Below are 7279 nucleotides of genomic sequence, written 5' to 3'. Positions count from 1 at the left end.
TAGGGTAGATTAGGTGATCTTCATTTCAGCCTGGTAAAGGGGGGGGGTGGTGTTAAACTATCTGTATGTAAGGAGGTGTGGCATCTGAAGCCTTCTCAATACTAGTCCACACAACCGGAAATCTGGCCCGTTTCCCTGGGGATGACATCCAGTGTAGTCTAATGGACAGGAGCCAGAGTTTAGGGGACCAGGGAGACCTGAGTTTGCAACCCAGTTGTGTTGCTTACTAGCTAGCAACCTGGAGGGATGACCTGGAGGGATATGTGTCATCTGGCTGATCCTTTGCTCACTCCTTTGCAGAAAGGAAGATCGGATGCGCATCCCGAAGGGTTGCGTAGTTGTTAGCTGCTGTCAAGTTGACCCACGTCATGACAGCCCAGTACGCACAACAGAATAAACTGCTGCCTGATCCTGTGTTTTGCCCGGGATCAGAAGCTTTGTGATCCACTGGATTCTCAGAAGTATATCACCAGACTTGTCTTCTCAGTGCCTCTTAGCCTGGAAGCACTGTTGAAACGTGTTCCGTGTCACAGCCACACACATATCTGAGAGACGGGTGGTGACCTGAGCATGGGGACCATGGGCAGGTCTATCCTGTTCCGTGGGTTGGTTATGAGTTGGCATCGACTGGGCGGTGAGTTGGGTTTTGGTTATTTAGAGTGATCTAAGTGGTCTTCTCTTGGCTGCTAATCTAAATACAGATGATGTGAACCCCCCAGCAGCCCCGTGGAAGAAAGGCCTGACAATTTCCTTCCACACGCATCGGAGAACATTCTCTGCAGCAGTTTCAGCATGTGTCAGATGGCCTCCGTGGTAAGGGATTTTTTTTTTTAATGTGTCAGGTCTTATTGACTCATCATCCTAACCTTATGTCATCAGTACTGATATTATTCCTATTTTACAGACAAGGACAGACAAGAAAAGCATTGTTCAAGGTCATACAGTAAGTGAGGGAGCTGAGATTTCAAACCAGGTTCTGTCTAACCCAAAGTCTATGCTTTGGGTGGGGAATTATTCATCTCAAAAACAAAGGGGATGACATACACATTTCTAAACCTAATTAGTAATGGCGCCTCCTTTCATTTAGAGCTCCATGGAGCTACTCCAGGAAACACTGTTCTAGAAGATTTCTAGAAATATTTCACAGGCCTCGCTTCTCTTTCTTCCTCCGTCTTCTTAGCTTGACCTGGGACCCTGCACCCTCCAGAACGTTCTTCCGTCTTCACCTCAGGGGCTGGTGTGAGACTTACAGGGACGAGTTCCCAGGAAGGACCGAGATTCCAGCTGGCAGTTCTGATACTCGCTTGGTCTTACAAATAAAAACGCTCAGAGGAGAGGGTTCCAAATTCTATGACTGGTCAGTTTATTTGCTGCTTCAAATATAGCTTCTGTTCTTAGGAAGATAAAAATAAATTCCAGAGTATTCACAAATAAAACTAATAAGACTTCTCGCCAAAATAAAAATGAAGGGCATCATAAAGACTTAGTAATCTCAAAATCACCAACAAGAGATGAAAAGAAGATCGGTGCACAAAAAGAACTCACCAAGGACATGTATACAAAGAAATCAGCACCATTAAAAACAACAACAAAATGACAGGAGTAAAGCCATTCTGATGGATGATTACATTGCATGTAAATGTATCAAGTGCACCAGTCAAGAGATAAAGTGCGGCCGAGTGGATAAGAAAGTATGACCTATCAATATGTTGCCCATTAGAGACACACCTTAGACACAAAGCTAAAAATCAAAGGATGGCATCAGTATGTCAAGCAAATGACAACCAAACAAGAGCAGGAGTGGCAGTACTCATTTCTGATAAAACTGACCTTGAAGTGAAAACTAGCATAGGAGACAAGCAGGGTGTTATACCAGGACTGAAGGGTCAAACCAGCAAGGGGACAAAACCATAATAAATACCCACGCACCCAATGAAAGAGCACCCCAATACATAAAACAAACATTAACAGGATTGCAAAGAGAAACAGACAGCTCCACAATAATGGTAGGACCCTCTAACACACCGCTTTCCTTTTAAAGTTATTTTTATTAACTTTTTTAATGTAAACTTTATATTGTAAGTTGACTGAAGGTGGACAGAGTAAATCAGCTTTCTTGTCAACAGTTCACACGTCTTGTTTCATGTCATTGATTGCAATGGCACAATGCAACATCATATATCCTACCTCTTCCCTATTTTCAGTGAAGAACAAGCTAGCCAGAAAGAATTCAACAAAGACACAACCAACCAACTTGATCTCAGACATGTGGTGAACACTGCACACAATGGCAGCGGTGTACATGTTCTTCTTCAGTGCATCTGGGTCATTCTCCAGAATAAACCGTATGTTGGCCACAATAAATTCCGAATGATCAAAATAGTACAAAGCATTTTCTCAGACCACAATACTTTAAATCAGAAATCAGTAACAGGAAGGGTAAGACCAGGTAGCTGTTGGCTGAAGAGTCAAGCAACCTACATGAAATATGAACCCAGACTCTCCCGGAACCATTGGCCGCTTAGCAAGACAAAGTGTGGCCCTTGGTGGCTGAGCTGTGTGACCACGCAGAGATATTGTCTGTGCCCAAGCTTCTCTCTCACCGGGGCCTACATGATCCAATAAGCAAGATTCTAGTGAAACCCATATGAGATTATTCACCACGGGTTAGTAAATAGGTACAAAAACGCCTATGCTTAGCTGGTTTACTGGGGATCCCTGTCTGGGATTTAAATGTGAAAAGCGGCTTTGACTCTGTAAAAAGAGGCTGTAGGGTTGGGAGAAAGACAGATGGCAACCAGACCTGGAAGCAGAATTCTTCATGCGGTGGAGAAAAAAAAAGTCAAATTGTTCACTGAATATTAATAAATAAGCATAAGCCAGCCTGTGCTTACCTTACATATTGTGTCCCCCAACCCTGCCTGGGCCCTGCACCAGCCTCCACATGGATGTCACCCGGCCCTTCGAGTCACCTCCACGCTTCTGACAGGGCAGTCTTTCAACAAGCAGCTCTCACCCACTCCCCTGCTACCAGCTCTCCAATGGGTTCCTGTCGCCCAGCAAAAGTCCGAAGCACTTGACCTGGTTTTCAAGGCCCTTGGCAAGGCAGGAAGCTCTGTAACATCACGTTCCCTTTCTCGCGAGAACACACAGACGTACAATCAGGGGCTATTAAGCAAGTGACACACACAAGGTCTGGACGCCCTGTCCTCCGCGATGGATCATCTCTCAGAAGGAGCCAAGGAGCACCTGGTGAATCTCGTGCCCAAGGGTCTTTTATTTGGAGATGATGCTCACCTAGGTACAGAGAGCAGTCGTCCCCCTTCTGAATGAGTGAGAAAGGTGTGTTTAGATGATGTCCCCTTAGATTATGCGAGATCTAAAGGGGTCCACAAGGACTAAGGAAGGTCTTTAAAGGGGCTGCGACAGTTCCCCTTTAAAAGCTATCCCAGAGTTGGAGCAACTCCTCCCAGTTCTCCTCTGAGACTAACCAAAACCTGCCTGCTGGTCTGTTGGGAGAGCAAAGAGCTCACCTCTTCCAGGGGATCGCAAGCAGATTGAGCAATGTCTGCACGCTTCCGGACACCACTTATACCAGCCCTGCCCCTCTCGGTCTGGACCTGACTCATCCAGTGAACTTGTTCACATGCAGATTTGGATTCTTCCTGAGAGTCTTCATTTCTAATAATAAGTTCCCCAAGGGACCCGGTAGTTCAGTGGTAGAATTCTTGCCTTCCATGTAAGAGACTTGGGCTTGACTCCTGTCCAGGGCATCTCATATGCAGTCACCAATTGTCTGTCAGACTTGAGTCTTGCTACGAGGCGGCACAGGTTTCCGTGGCATTTCTAGACTAAGAGGGACTGAGAAGAAAGGCCTGGTAATCTACTTCTGAAGCTCAGTCAATGAAATCTCTATGGATCGATCGATCACGGGGACGGTGCCGAACTGGTCAGTGGTTCGTTCTCTTGTGCATGCAGCCGCCATGAGTCTGGGGTAACAGCAACGAGCTCCCAGCTCCTGCTACTGCTGCTGGTCTAAGAACGGCCCCATGAGGAGCAGGGCTCCAGAGGCGCAATGGGCAGTGAACACTCCCCAAGTCCCCTTGGTCCCCCTCGGGTCTCCAGAGCATGAATCCACTGTGATGACAATTTTAGGTTAGATCAAGACACGGAAGAGGCGACCCCAACGTTTGAAAAGCCCCTGAGCAATTCTGGCCATGTTCATCTGTCTAGCTTTGTTCGTCTCTCACCACCTACCCTTGGTCTTGGCTTTATGCTCTGGTAAGCAAGCTGCTCACAGCTTCCTGCACCCATAATGCTATTTCCAACCGCCATGCCTTTGGACCAAAACCAGAACTCGGTCATTGAGTCAACTCCAACTCATGGGGGCCTCCTGAGCCTTAGAGCAGCACTGTGCTCGCCAGTGTTTTCCATGGCTGATTTGGGGGAAGTACATCACCATGCCTTGCCTCCAAGGTATCTCTAAGTGGACTCGAACCACCATCGTGAGGCATTTGCACCTCCCAGGATGCCTGCCTTGGCTCAGGCTTGATCTTCTGCCTACAAAGCCCTACTCACTTAACTTTGCTGAATTACACGAGTGCCCCTTAGAGGCAAAGATGGTGAGAATTCATCTTACATACTTTGGACATATTGACATATTGTCAGGAGAGACAGTTCCTAGAGAAGGAGATCATGCTTGGCAAAGTAGGAGAAGCAAAACACAAAAACAAAAAAGGCAGGCTCTCAATGAGATGGATTGGCCCAGTGGCTGCAGCGATGGGCTCAGACAGGGCATCAGTGGCAAGGATGGCACAGGACCGTGCAGTGCTTCATTCTGTTGTGCATACAGTCGCTGTGGGTCGAGCCAACTCAGTGGCACGTAGTAACAATAACATCTTGGAGACTTGACGTCAACACATGAGCCAACTTTCTGGGCTCTCCAGTGGAGATAAATCCTGTCCCCTCCTGTGCTTCTGTGTTGTCACTCATATAGGTGCCATCAAACCAAGCCCAACCTCACAGTGATCCATGCACAGCGGAACAAGACACTGTCCAGGCCTGTCCCATAGTCACGGTCACTTGGGGATCAGATTATGTGATTCTTAGGGTTTCTAAGCTTTTCCTTCTAATCTGTTGAACATCACAAACCCATTGAGCATCCCAGGGACACGTCATCTTCCATGGACCGAGTACTAGTGGTTGCACGTGAAGTGTGTTGGCCAGAAGCGGAAGGCAGGTGTCCCACCCAGCAGGTGAGAGGGCGACCACAGACCCACCAGTGTGATTGTAGCCTGAGGCTGAAGAGATGCGCCAGATGGAAGCACACAACTACCATTTATTTGCAGGGGCCTCACCTGGGCTACTCATGGAATCCCTGTTATCAACCCGCTAGTCGTCGAGGGGCTACTAAACTGTGATGCGGCTCATATAAAGTGGCCAAGCAGGGACCCCGGCTCATCTCTTTATGACTCCATCCAGAAGCCCCCCTGCTGAGTCCCAGGGGCTGCAGAACTTGAAGGTGTGCACAGGCCAAACAGTGGGGTTGGACACAACGTCGGTGGTCCCCAACGAAGGCTGACTTAACATGTAGAGAGGGATGCTGAACTGAAAGGATTCCCAGGCCACTGAGCACATCCAGGGGAACAAAGCCCCCCCGATACACCGCCGGACTTCACAGAACTCATGGGATGAACCCAGGCAGGAGCTCCCGGAACACACAGAAATTATCCTGATTGCAAAGGAACAAACTGTTCCCCAACCCAGAAGAGGAAATTGTAACAGAAGAAAAAGATATGCTAGAAGAAACCGATGAAGCAAACACTTCTGGCTCAGAAATAAATTAAGTTCAAAATAAAAACCAAAACAAGCTGAATGAATGAATGGGGGTGTTGCTCTAACAACAGTGATATGGTGGGGGAAGGAGGAGGTGGTAGGAGTTGTGACAGAGGGTTCCAGAGAGCTGGACTGGGGCCCTTCGCTACAGAATCGAGTTAATTGAATGATAGCTAGACAGGTAGGGTGGCAGGGGCAGGTCCAGACCCCAAAGAGGTATTCTCAGCAGGATCGTAAACAACTCACTTGGATGCTGATCCCAGATGGGCAGATGCCGCTGGAAGGTCCCTCAGCTCTGATGTGAAGAGGACCGGTGGAGACTTTTTCCCCAAGATCAAGGGTGTTGCCTTCTGAACACCTCAGAGCACAAGTGGGGAAGAAGGGACTCCGGTCTGAGTCAGATCCCTCTCCAGCCTGACCTTGGACGCCTGGGAGGCTGTGTGAGTGGTCTCCACAGGGGGTCCCCTGCATCCCACATTCCCTGTTGGAACAGAGGCCCTGCTGGCCCTGGCCTGTGTTTGTCTCCTCCTCCCTGCCTCACTTTCCGCCCCCGCTCCATCCCTCTGAGCCAACACCTGTTATAATGAGCTGGCCAAGGTGGGCTGAGGGAGAGAGGGAATGGTTCCCTCCCCTCCCTTCCCCCTCCTCTGGGCCTCTCCTGTTTCCTCCATCTCTTGGTTTCCATGACAGCAGCTGGCAATGAGGCCTCTACTTCAAAATGCTGGTGGGGACAACACACAAGAGTCACAGAGCACAGGTCCCCAGAGGTGAAGGGATGCGAGTTCCTATCACCTCCCTGCCTCCACACCCGTCTCCACATCCCAAGTTGTGGCAAACTCTTCCTCAGCCCAGGTTTTTATAGACCGAGGAAAGGAGAAGGGACATGCCCAAGGTCTCTCAGCACGGTATGTGACAGAGCCAGGATTCAAACTCAGATGTCGCCAGTCCCCAAGATTTCAATCCCTGTACACACTGACTCAAAGCTCTGAGACAATTGTTCAGGAATCAAGTGAATCCCTTCACTTCTCAGAGACTCTGCAAGGTGGGGTTGAGGAGGCCCCTGGCTCTAAGGGGCTATAAGGATTGAAATGGCTGCAGGAGCGCAGGTAAGGGGTCTGCTCCTGCTAGTTCCAATGGGAAAGACCCCTCCACCACTGTCCCCCAAGTACAGGATTTTTTAAAGGAACAGAGTCAAGGTTTGCCCAATTTGATGGAAGCACCCAAACCCAGAAGTGGCCTTTCCTACTGCCCCTTGGTCCCTGTATTCCTCCCTATCAATAGTAATGGCTCTGCTTTGCTGTATGTCCACCAGAAGCCCTACCCGGGGGCTGCATGCTATGCTCCTAATGGCTATAGTTGGGGGGCATGATTGCTGACCTCTTGTTAGAGGCCAAAGGCCCTGGGTGGTGCAAATGAAAAGGTTAGAGCTCAAGTCCACTCAGAG

The 7279-nt window shown here is 48.9% G+C and overlaps 1 protein-coding gene across 1 annotated transcript in view; it reads right to left on the bottom strand.

Moving 5' to 3' along the window:
* The window catches only part of HRH1 (histamine receptor H1), a 106531-nt gene extending 103583 nt beyond the window's left edge, over positions 1–2948 (bottom strand). Inside the window, exon 1 of the mRNA XM_004702530.2 lies at positions 2895–2948. The gene's annotated coding sequence lies outside the window, so the exon portion shown is untranslated. The remainder of the gene's footprint in view (positions 1–2894) is intronic.
* Between the last annotated feature and the right edge of the window lie 4331 nt (positions 2949–7279).

Source organism: Echinops telfairi, unplaced genomic scaffold (assembly GCF_000313985.2).
Source record: "Echinops telfairi isolate 266 unplaced genomic scaffold, ASM31398v2 ScPeMD7_31;HRSCAF=116, whole genome shotgun sequence".
NCBI lineage: Eukaryota > Metazoa > Chordata > Mammalia > Afrosoricida > Tenrecidae > Echinops > Echinops telfairi.
This window is presented reverse-complemented; position numbering and strand designations above follow the sequence as displayed.